The sequence below is a fragment of the Lissotriton helveticus genome, chromosome 8 (genome assembly GCF_964261635.1).
Source record: "Lissotriton helveticus chromosome 8, aLisHel1.1, whole genome shotgun sequence".
NCBI classification, from domain to species: domain Eukaryota; kingdom Metazoa; phylum Chordata; class Amphibia; order Caudata; family Salamandridae; genus Lissotriton; species Lissotriton helveticus.
The window spans coordinates 1,395,156,611-1,395,168,351 of record NC_136069.1 but is presented as its reverse complement, the minus strand read 5'-3'; positions in this window follow the sequence as shown (position 1 = coordinate 1,395,168,351).

Sequence of the window (11,741 nt, the reverse complement as noted above, 5' to 3'; positions counted from 1 at the left end):
ATGGAGAGATCGATGACACTAAAGTATTTCGCCTGTCCCATGGTACTGAGCATTTTGTTTATGTTAGGAAGTGGGTATCTTTGGACCCAAATGTTTTCGTTAAGACTCCCCAAGTCCCCACACAAATGAATACCTTCTACCAGGGCCTTGGACGCGATTACAATGGGTGCCAACCACTCAGATGTTTCAATAGGTTGTATGAGTCCCATACTGCACAATCTGTTCAATTACTCCTCGAAAGGCTTCCTTGTGCACGGTGGGTCTGGCATTGCTTTTGAGTTTGATCTTGTGCTGGAAATCATGGAGAAGGCCTAGTTTTCCCACAAATAATTTAGGGAACTACTCACATATACTAGTACCAGATTGGATGTCATCTGTCAAGAGCACTTGATCTTGGTTATTGGGATCCAGTATTATGCCTAGCTCTTTCTGGTGTTGCCATCCCAACAGATTAGATCCTGTCTCCACAATGTAAACCTTCCCCACTGTGCTCCTCTCCTTGAAGTCAATGTGCGTTTCTTTGATTCCAACAAGGGGTATGGGTTCTTTGGTGTAGCCTGTAGACGAGATGTCAGGTTTCTTTAATGTGATACCTCTTACCTGTCCATGCTCACAAAATCAGTATGGTTCAATAGAGTAAGCAGGGAACAGGAATCAGCATATATGGTAACAGCTTTTCTATTGTGCAGTACATCGCATTTGGGATAGATTACGTTTATACTTCCTATCATGTCCTTTAGCTGAAAGACATATTTCTTTTAATTGGGAATGACACATATAACATCCTTTACCCCCACCTTTTGGCATCACCTTCTCTGCACACTCTTGGGAAATGCCCCCTTCTGTTGCACTTCTTACATGTGACACTTTTGGCTGGGCATTGGGTATTGTTGGCTAAGTGATTGCTGCTGCCACACCTGAAACATCTAATATTCCTTTAATTTATTGGAGATTTGTCGTGCAAACCTTCCTTCCCCATGACTTTGCAATTTTTCACTTTTTTCTTAACTTTCCTGTACATTGGCTACAAGATCAGTAGATGATTTAATTTCTTTGATGCACTTGGCAATGTGTTCTACTGACTGAGCAATGGCAACTGCCTCCCCGAGGCTGGGGTTCTTGGCTAACAGTTTTTCCTGTATGCGCATGTTCTTCATGAAACGTACTAGCTGGTATCTTATAAGAGAATCTGTGAGGTTGCCAAAATCGAATAATTGGCTTAGACCCCTCAGTGCTGCAATGTAATTAGTTACTGTCTCTTGTTTCCCTTGCGACCTACAGAAGAACCTGTGGTGTTCTAACACCACGTTGATTTTGTCCTCAACATGCATTTCCAGTTTGAGCACGGTACTGGCAAAAATGTCTATTGCCTCTACTCCTCCTTCTCCCTCATTTTCAGGTTCAGGCAATGTTTCATACATTTTCTGCCCTTATACCTCCGAAATATGTATAAGGATATGCTGTTTTCACCGTAGTGAGAAACATCCCCCCCCCCACCCATGTCAATTAATTACGATTCAAACAATTTGACCAAGTCCTTCCAGCACATCTCAGGCTCTCCATTCCTATTTAGGAAAGACAGGGGTTGGCTCATGCTCGCCGCAGCCATCATCGTGCAGTAAGGGGAAATAGGCGCTGGCCAAAATCTTTTTAGATGGCAAGAATGGGCGGAAGTAGGCTGAGTTCACAGCAAAATTGACACAAATGTAGTCCCTAACAGTCACTGTGACCCCCAAGCACAAAAAACAAAGCAGAGAGGTCCTCCCCCTGGTTGACTTGAAAGAATTGACAACTTGAAGGTCGTAGGCTAGCATGCTCAGGCAGGCTCTACTACACCTAAACTACTGCACTTCCGATATTGTGAACTGCTAAGGAGGTAGAAGAGTACTCCCAGGGCAATGAGAGCTTATGTACGCACAAAATGCAGGCTCACCTCTCACTGACCAAGGTCTTGTGGGGTGGTGCTGTCCCACACTGGGCTGATTATTATGACCCGTTAACCCCAGGCATGTAAATCAGTGGTTGAGGTTGTATATGATGTTTCACAAATCACCAGATAACACATGCCAGGAAGCAGCCGTAGGAGTACGAAGAATAGCGGTAAAGCACTGATTCCTCACCAACAGTGAATTCAGTGAAGGTGAGTACGCCCCCTCCAGTTGGCTTCAATATGTTGACAGGGATGCGGCTCCGCCTGACACCTGCACACCGACAGGGAAGGCCACTGTGTGCACACGTCAGGAGAGATTGGTGTCTCCAACGTACACCATGCAAGAAGCTTGAGCTGAGAGGAATCGACAGGAAGGCTGAGGAGGATGACGATACCTCCTCAACCCACCTCCACTGAAGTAAAATCTTGCCCAGCACAAGAGGACAGGGTGTACACCACCAGACTCACCTGCTCTGAGGGGAACAAAGGGTCGGCTGACTGCTGCCGAAGCAAACTCCTCGCAGCATATGGCAATCCTGTCAGGCGCCAGAGGGTTCTGGTGCACAGCTGTTGAAATGTCTGTGGCGTGGCAAGAAATGCAGGATACATACAGTTGGGCAAAGAACAACCATGAGCTGTGAACCGGAGAGGTGGGAAAACTGTCCGGCAGCCAGGATCTCAGTACTCACAACAGTGATGGAGCGGAGAGGCTCAGGGCACGTTTTCTGAAGCAGGTGAACAGTGGGATTTCCAGACAAGGCAAGGAGCATATACCTCAATCACAGATGAGCGATTGGCACACTAACCACATGTGGAGCACCAAAGAAGCAATCCTCGATCGCACCGGTGAATGAAGGCAGGCAGGACCACACAATGGTATCACCTCCACTGCAGGTCAGTTCCATAGACTCAATGTTATTTGACTGCCTTCCTCTTCCCTGCGCACTCCCACAGCTGCAGATGGAGAGAGCACACAAAGGGGAAATGGCAAAAACTGCCCCCTACACAGTAGATCGTCGTCAGTGTTAGAAGTAATCACCAAGAAAGGAGGTAAGAACTCAGGCAATTCTTCTTTAATGGCCATCCACTGTCCTCAAACTGACAGTGTATCGTCAACATTCTAAGGCAGGCTCTCTAGGGGGAGTCCACTGGGAAACAGGGAAAGGGGTGGGCAAAGTTGTACCAAGTGGGGAGGGAAAGGGAGAGAGAGACATAACAGTAAGTTAGGATGTTAGGAAGTTAGGCAGGATGTACCCCATCAAGAATTCATGTTTATTGCAATGACGTTGAGCCGGTTTTGTATTGCAATGGCATGGAAAGACCCTAATCCTCCATCATTTCAACAATGGCTCTAAAAATTATTAGCTATTTATACACAGGAGAAAGCTCTGTACGAAAAAAAAAATGCGAGGGCAAGGCAGCTTGGTAAACGGGTTTGGGCCCCAATTGAAAAATGGAAATAAAAGCTAGATGATTAACTCAACAGGGGGGATAGAGATGCTTATTTAGATGGGATTATAGTTGGTTGTGCTGATATTGTTTAATCCCCACTTTGTATGTTTTTCTTCTTTAGATCTCTCAACCTTTCTTTTTTGAATATTATTTTCATATTATTTTTCTTTTTTAGCATCTTGTTGTTTGGTTTAAGATATTAAGTCTTAATTGAAGAATATTTGTTGTATTAGATATATATATCGAATTGATTAATTGTTTAAACAGTTTTTTTCTCTGATGAACAATACAAAAATATATATATATATATATATATATATATATATATATATATATATATATATATATATATATAAAACAGTAAGTTAGAGGAACATTAACTTCTGAATCCACAAGATACTGACAACCAGAGCCAAGCAAAAATAGCGAAGAAGAGGGAGTAAATTGCAAGTATTTGGGTTCTGATTGGACATACTTTGCCAGAACCGACATTGAATCTAACAAGTGTCTGACTGATATTGACGAACCTCCTTGTGCTCAAGACAAAATGAAAAGGGCTTAATTTGTGCAAACTGTTTGCAAAGTCAAAGGGGACAAATAGATAGATAGGTTAATGGTCAGAGGACTATAGAGCCATTAAGCCTCTGGTTGACATGGAATAAAACTCGTGGCAGATTCTGAGACAGGGGAGTGACAATAGGGTAGTTGTAGTTATTCATAAATCAGTTCAAAGCAGGTCAGTTGGTAAAGCCTCTATTGGCACAGCAAATATTCCAATACAGTGTACTTCAAAATGTCCAACATTCTATCGTGTTCAGCATATACATTTCAGAGCATCACTCCATTAGCATTTGGACTAGTTGTGGGACATTGCTTCTCTACTTTGATATTGTGAGTATATGATGAAATTCTTTATGCCTGTGACTGACTTGATTACTACTAACCAAACCATGCATGATTTAACATGCAAGATCAGTAAAGAGAAGAGTATTGTTTTGTGGATGAGCTAAACAAAAGAATAAGGCAAGGCAAAGAGAAAGAAAATACAAGAGTGAAGACAGATCTTGAAAAGGGGAGGCTTAAAGAAAATCTACAAGATCCACTCCTTGAGATTGTGTTGACCGCTTCAAGAAAGTAACTTTGTGCATGCTGAGCAGACAAGAAGGGATCAAGACTGTTAAAGTAGTCTGACAGAGCGAATGTGAGCACAGGTATTTACTTAAAGGAACCCTTTGCTGAACTAGAGGTAAGTATTAAATGTGTGTGGTAAGTCAGCTTACTTTCAGCTGCCACAAAATTGGGTAGGTAGTTGCTATGCAGCATTAGGTTTCCCCAGAATCAACCACACTAATGAGGTAAATTTACAGATTGATTGCTATATAAAACAAAGGAGACACCGCTTTATACAGATGCTTAGCGACATATTTGGAATACTAATACCATCTGTAAGAGTTACTTTAAATGATGTAAAGATCAAGAAATTATCAACCTTGGTGGACAGGCTTTTCACTAACACCGCATATGCACTACCTGATAGAATTGCTTGCTATGATTATTCAAAATAGACTTGCACTAGACATGCTTCTTGCAGAGGGAGCCGGAGTTTGCAAGGTAATTAATGCTAGAGAATGTTGTGCTTACATCCCTAGGATAGATAACCACCTTAACAGCTATGTTGCAAATGTGACTAATGTTATGCATGAATGAACTGAATTTGAAGAGTCAGGTGCCTGGGAAGGATTAGGCCCTGTATTTGGGTCTAAAGTAAAGGAATATGTGACATTACAATGCAGTTGTTAGACCGTGGTACGTTGCATCACAGTTCTTACAACGCAAGTCGTTACAACGATTTGCGCTGGACTTAGGAATAGTATGATTTACTATTCCAACTCCAGCCTATGTAACAGTAGGGAAGGTGTTGGACTAGTAAATACTATTCCTTAGTGTATAGCGCCATCCACCGCAAGTCGTAACGACTTGCATTGCAAGGATAGCAACATAAAACATAACACCGTGTAACAACCGCATTGTAAAGGTCGTTCATCAAAGAAAAGGGATTACCTAAAACAGGTGAATTATTAGGAAGTGTAGGCGGAAGAATACTAAAAATGCTTCTAACTCCTATTTTGGTTATACTAATCGGCATTGGATGTGTGCTTTTCTTTCTGCAAGGAATTTAATCAAATGGTGGATTATATTAGGGGATCAAGAAGCTGCCAATAACAAGAGGAAGGAAGTGAAAGAGACTTGATGTAAAGGTTAAAGAAAAACAAAGCAAACTCTCTGATACCATGGAGTATACCATGAAGGAGTTCAAAGAAAAGAATCCAAAACTGATGAAAGCTGTATTGTCATAAAGTCTTAGCTGTGATGATGTAGAATTAATCAGGGTGGGGATAGTGGGGGCTGCTTATTTGAATCATGGTGCTTAATGTATTAGAGATAAAGCTTATGCTAACATAAGCCAATTTCATGCTGTCTTCCATCTTGCCGCTGCTGTATTCTTTACAGTAATAAAGAAATGTGTGTGAGCTTTGCACTTAAGGACTGCGGGTTTACCATTCTTACTGAATGTGATGTACTTAATCAAGGACAATTTAGCTGTCCTAGTCTGCATTATATACTTTGTATCAACTCACGTTACCTGAATAGACTCTGAGAACCTCTGAATCGAATACATTAGTATTATGACAGAATCTTGAAATGTATTCTGTAGTAAAATATTTCTTCTTGCTTGTTCCCCATCGGTGCACATACTGGAAGCCATGTTCTTGTGTAGTGAATGTATGAAATCCTTTGTCTAAAGGCCTATAAAAAGGACCTGTGTTTTCACTGCTGAGAGCTTTACTTTTCACTTCTATAGAAATGAATCGATGCTGAATTTTCTACTGAACTTTAGCCAATTCAGTCAGTCAGTCAGTCAAAAAGCTTTATTCGTCCAAAAGTTGGCCATAAAATCACAGAGAATAAATACAGTCACAATTGATAACAGATAAAATGATCAAATCGACATATTCCCGCTACAGAATATATTAAAAACACAGCAGCAGTGATAAAAAATAAGTGTGGCCATACCAATTTCTGGAGAAGTTAAGGACTGAATATATTCTAAACCTTCTTTGTATGAACTAAAGGGCTTTTGCAGGAGAATAGGACATAAAAAACGAACCCTTAAAGGATGATACACAGTGCAAAATTGCATAAAGTGAGCGGTCGATTGACTTCAAACAGTATCAGGGACATTTAAAAGAAGAGGCAACCCATGAGCCAGCCAGAGGAAAAACAACTAAATGATGCATTACATTTAGCCTCAACCTAGTCAAGTAGAACCTGTGCTGTGGTTTGACAAACCATTTTAGGTATGGTTCAGTGCCAGAGACATTAGATATTTGCGTACAATTCATAATAGTACTTGATCCAAGAGACATTTGATCCACACCTCTTCACTATCTATGTCCTTAGTCTGTGATCCTATATTTTCAGGGAAGTTATATAGCATATTCAAATCTAGGGAGTCAAAGACTTTTTATTTAACCATAGGCCAGCCATGGGATGGCAATCCTATTATCAAGATTTAAACAGTCTTTCAGGACTTCCTTGGAGAAGCCAGCCCTCGGGGAGGTCCAAAGCTTTATCCACAAAAACAAAATTGCTATTGTATCAGTTCTTCTATAAAACCAAACCTCCCTTTTCGTGTGTGTGATAAAACTTTACGTGTATTTGGGTAAAGCTAAAAGTCTGGCTAAAAAATTGTTTTCTACCGTCTGTAATTTCTTAGAGGCTGTAAAACCCCACACTCCTACTCCATAAACAGCAAGAGATAGGCACTTACTAGTTTACAACTGGATCATTTCCTTAATCAGTTTGTGGCCTAGTTTTTTTGCAAATCTAAATATCGCATCACAGTCAGACCCCATCTTTAATATACCCTGATTAATGAAGGGTTTTCATGAACATTTTGCACTAATTGAAATACCCAGGTAGTTAAAATTGGATACTTTCACAACTGGTGTCCCACCAATAGAATGGTTTTTAGATTTTGTGCATTTAGGACTGCATGTCATTATATACGATAGTTCACCTTTAGACTTAAATTGGTCATAAAATCACTTAAACCATTAATAAGCTTTGGAGGTCATTTGCTGTTAGTCCCAAAATAACAGTATCATCCGCATATAAAAGAACCGGCACAGTGCGGAAGCCAATTCTAGGGAAGCTTTGTCAAGTGAATCAGTATAAAATAAAAACAAGGGAGGGGTCAAGTTATTTGTATTATGATTTATATGTTAACCTAATTGATGATCCAGCTTCTGCATTTCTGTTTTTGATTCCTTAATAAACATTGGCCTGTGCTTATCATTCGTATTGTGAATGGCACAGTTTTATTATGATGAGAGACTTTATAAGCTAGTGACGGGTCCAGTCATGAAAGTCGCACAGGAACTCTACTGCTCCAGGTCCAAGTAGTTGGCGTACCTTGGGTAAGCAAATGAGAGGTGGATTTGAGAAATTATTTAAATATGGGTAGTTATAGTTAGGGTTGCTTATCATAAACAAGGCATTTTTTGGTTTTGCCTACCCAGTGCTTGGTAAGTCTTTTGTATTTAATGTAAACAAATCTTAAAAGAGGCTTAGAACCAGCCCAATACTTACCGGAACTTACCATTCATTGATTCCAACGTTGCTCTAATTTACTTCATTCTCAATGCCCAGCACATCATCTGCACGTCGTGGCTGGAACTTGGACCAAGTACACCTCCCGGTCACTAGCCACTGGCTACTGGCCAGTGTCCTTCCACTACCAACTAACTCAGAAGGTGCTTTTGTTTAGCATTAATGAACAAGACCTCCATATGAGTGCTCATATTTGTCATCTACCTGCACCAGGACATTTAACAAGCCTGTGTTAAATCCTCTATCCCAGCTTCCTCCCCATGGCCCCGGTTACTTCTCCCATTGCTGCTCCTACACCCCCAATCCTGTGTGCCTTCTTTCGGTAGCATTGGTCAGCTGTCTCCACTTAATATTTCCCCCTTTTTGTATGCATTTTAGTTTAAACATGACCCAAAGGTATCAGAGTGGCCCACCCTGTCATGTAAACACACCACCCTCCACCGTAGTTTGAAACAACACAGGATTTAAGCCATCACATCCTCCTCCCTGCCCCCGACGTTCCTCGTGGCCACTACCCACCTCCCTCACATCTTTTTAATTTCCTTTAAGGGACCTTCATTTTTATTTACTTAATTTATTGGGAGCTTTTATGTAGTACAAACTCATCCCAAAGGTTTTGGTTTAATGCTTTAAATGAGCACTATAATATATATATATAAAATATATATAAAAAATAAAATATATAATGTAAGTAACATTATACAGGGACACATTTTTATTTTTAAAACATGTTGCACAGCAGCTCTGACTCAGCCAACGTTGTCTGCGTCTTATGGGTATTTGTTTTTTAACTTGAAGACATGATGTCTGAAGCGTTCGCACGAGTCTTTTTTTTGAGTGCTAAGGCCCTTTCACATTCTCAGTGGTCATTTGAGCAAAACATGAGGCTGGCCCATTCTCAGAATACGTGATCAACCAGACCACAGTGATATCCGTGCCGCAATCTGATGTATGGGGGCAGGAGGGGAACTACAGTGATTAAAGTAAGGGATTTAGACACAATTATCACAATTATCAATAAACTAAAGAACTACAAACAAAACACTTTCTGTGTGTACTACAAAACTTAAAGAAAGCATGATCTGATTAAGCACAATCAATCATTGAGCCGAATGGCTATCTGGGTGAATACCAGCCAAACATTAGACCCAATAGAGGCAACAAGACCACCTTGCTTAATGTTTAACCCTCTACCTTAACTTTCTGGACATTGGATGTCTGGTTTTGCTTATGTTGCTGTGCTCGTAAGCAGCCTTAACCCCTTCGGTGCTCAGGACGGCCCCCGGGGGCCACCCGAATCCCTCCCGCTCTCTATTTCAATTTCGCCCGCCCAGCACGAAAATTTAGCCAGTGCGCAAGGGGTTAAAAATCATAGACCACGGGGTCCATATTAAGAGAGTAGAGGAAGAGGTTGTAGTGTCAGAGTTTATAGCAGTAGAGTCCTCGATAGCACAACCCCAGACGTAGCATTCTTCACCGAAACCTGGACCAACACCACCTCGGGACCGGACATCGCCATCGCCATCCCCCAAGGATACAAGATCTCCAGGAAGGACCGCCCCATCCACCCAGAAGGAGGAATCGCCATCATCCACAAATCCAGCCTCCGCCTGAGCACACTCTCTGACGAGTCCACAGAACTGATGGAACACCTTCACTTCAAGATACTGGCCAGCCCCACCGCCGCCCTCCGAGGAACCCTCATCTACCGACCCCCTGGACCCCGCGGACCCTTCGCCAACTCCATTACGGACATTATCTCCCTGCAGGCCATCGCATCCACCAACTACACCCTGCTGGGAGACCTCAACTTCCACCTCGACAATCAACTGGACCCCAACACCACATCCCTCCTGGACAACCACCACAACATTGGACTCCGCCAGATCGTGACCGAGCCCACGCACTCAGCAGGACACACCCTCGACCCCCTCTTCACTACAGGAAACTCCATCACCTTCAGCCACACCACCGAACTCCCATGGACCGACCATCGTTGCGTCCACTTCACCTTCAGAACACCCACCATCCACAGACACCAGCACCTGCTTCCACAAAGAAACTGGACCAAAATCACTGATGACCAGCTCACCTCCTCACTCAACAACTCCACCCCAACCATCGCGGAAAACGACGACCCCAACACCGCAGCCCGAACCCTGCATAGATGGATCTCGGACAGCACCAACAGCATAGCCCCCCTCAAGAAAAACAACAATACCCGTGCCAAGAAAGCCAGATGGTTTACCACCGAACTTCGAGAGTCCATGCGCACATGCCGCCGCCTCGAAAAGGCCTGGAGAAACACCAAATCCACAGAAGCCTACAACAACTTCAGAGCCGCCACCAACGCCCACCATCAACTCATCAGAGAAACAAGGAAAAAAGTGATTGAAGACAGAATCTCCACCCACGCACACAACAGCAAAGAACTCTTCAGCATCATCAAGGAGTTCGCCCAACCCACCAGCGAGTCTACCGACATCCCTCCCTCACAAGACCTCTGCGACAAACTCAGCATCTTTTTCCACCACAAAATCAAGAGCATCTACGACAACTTCGACGAAGACAACCAACACACTGAACCCTCACCAACCACCCCCGACACCCGGAAACCAGCGATTGATGACTGGACAGCACTCACCACCGAAGACACACTGAAGACAATGAAGTCAATCCACTCAGGGGCCCCCACAGACCCCTGCCCCCACCACATCTTCAACAGAGCCGCCAACACCATCGCACCCATGCTCCGCCAAACCATCAACCGCTCCCTGGCGACCGCCTCATTCCCCGACGACTGGAAACACGCCGAGGTCAACCCCCTCCTAAAGAAACCCTCAGCGGACCCCACCGACCTCAAAAACTACAGACCCATCTCCCTGCTCCCGTTCCCAGCGAAAGTCATCGAGAAAGCCATCAACAGCCAACTCGCCACATTCATTGAAGAACACAACATCCTCGACTCCTCCCAATCCGGCTTCAGAAAAAACCACAGTACGGAAACCACCCTCCTCGCCGCAACAGACGACATCCGCACCTTACTGGACAAAGGAGAAACAGTAGCCCTCATCCTCCTCGACCTATCAGCTGCGTTCGACACAGTCTCCCACCGCACCCTAATACGCAGACTCTACGATGCAGGAATCCAGGACAAGGCCCTCGACTGGATCTGCTCCTTCCTCTCCAGCAGGACGCAGCGGGTCAGACTCCCCCCTTTCCTCTCGGACCCCACACCTATCACCTGCGGAGTCCCCCAGGGCTCCTCCCTCAGCCCGACGCTCTTCAACGTCTACATGGCTCCACTTGCCCCCATCGTCAGAACCTACGGACTCAACATCGTGTCATATGCAGACGACACCCAGCTCATCCTCTCCCTATCCAACGAGCCCAACACCGCCAGACGCAACTTTCGAGAAGGCATGGAAGCCGTCGCCAAATGGATGAAAAACAGCTGCCTACAACTAAACACCAACAAAACAGAAGTACTCATCATGGGCCCAAACCCCGACGCCTGGAGTGACACCTGGTGGCCCACCGCCCTCGGAAACCCGCCAACCCCCACAGACCACGCACGCAACCTGGGAATCATCCTGGACTCCAAGCTCAAAATGGACCGCCAGATCAACTCTGTCTCATCTTCCTGCTTCCACACCCTCCGCCTCCTTCGTAAGACCTTCAAATG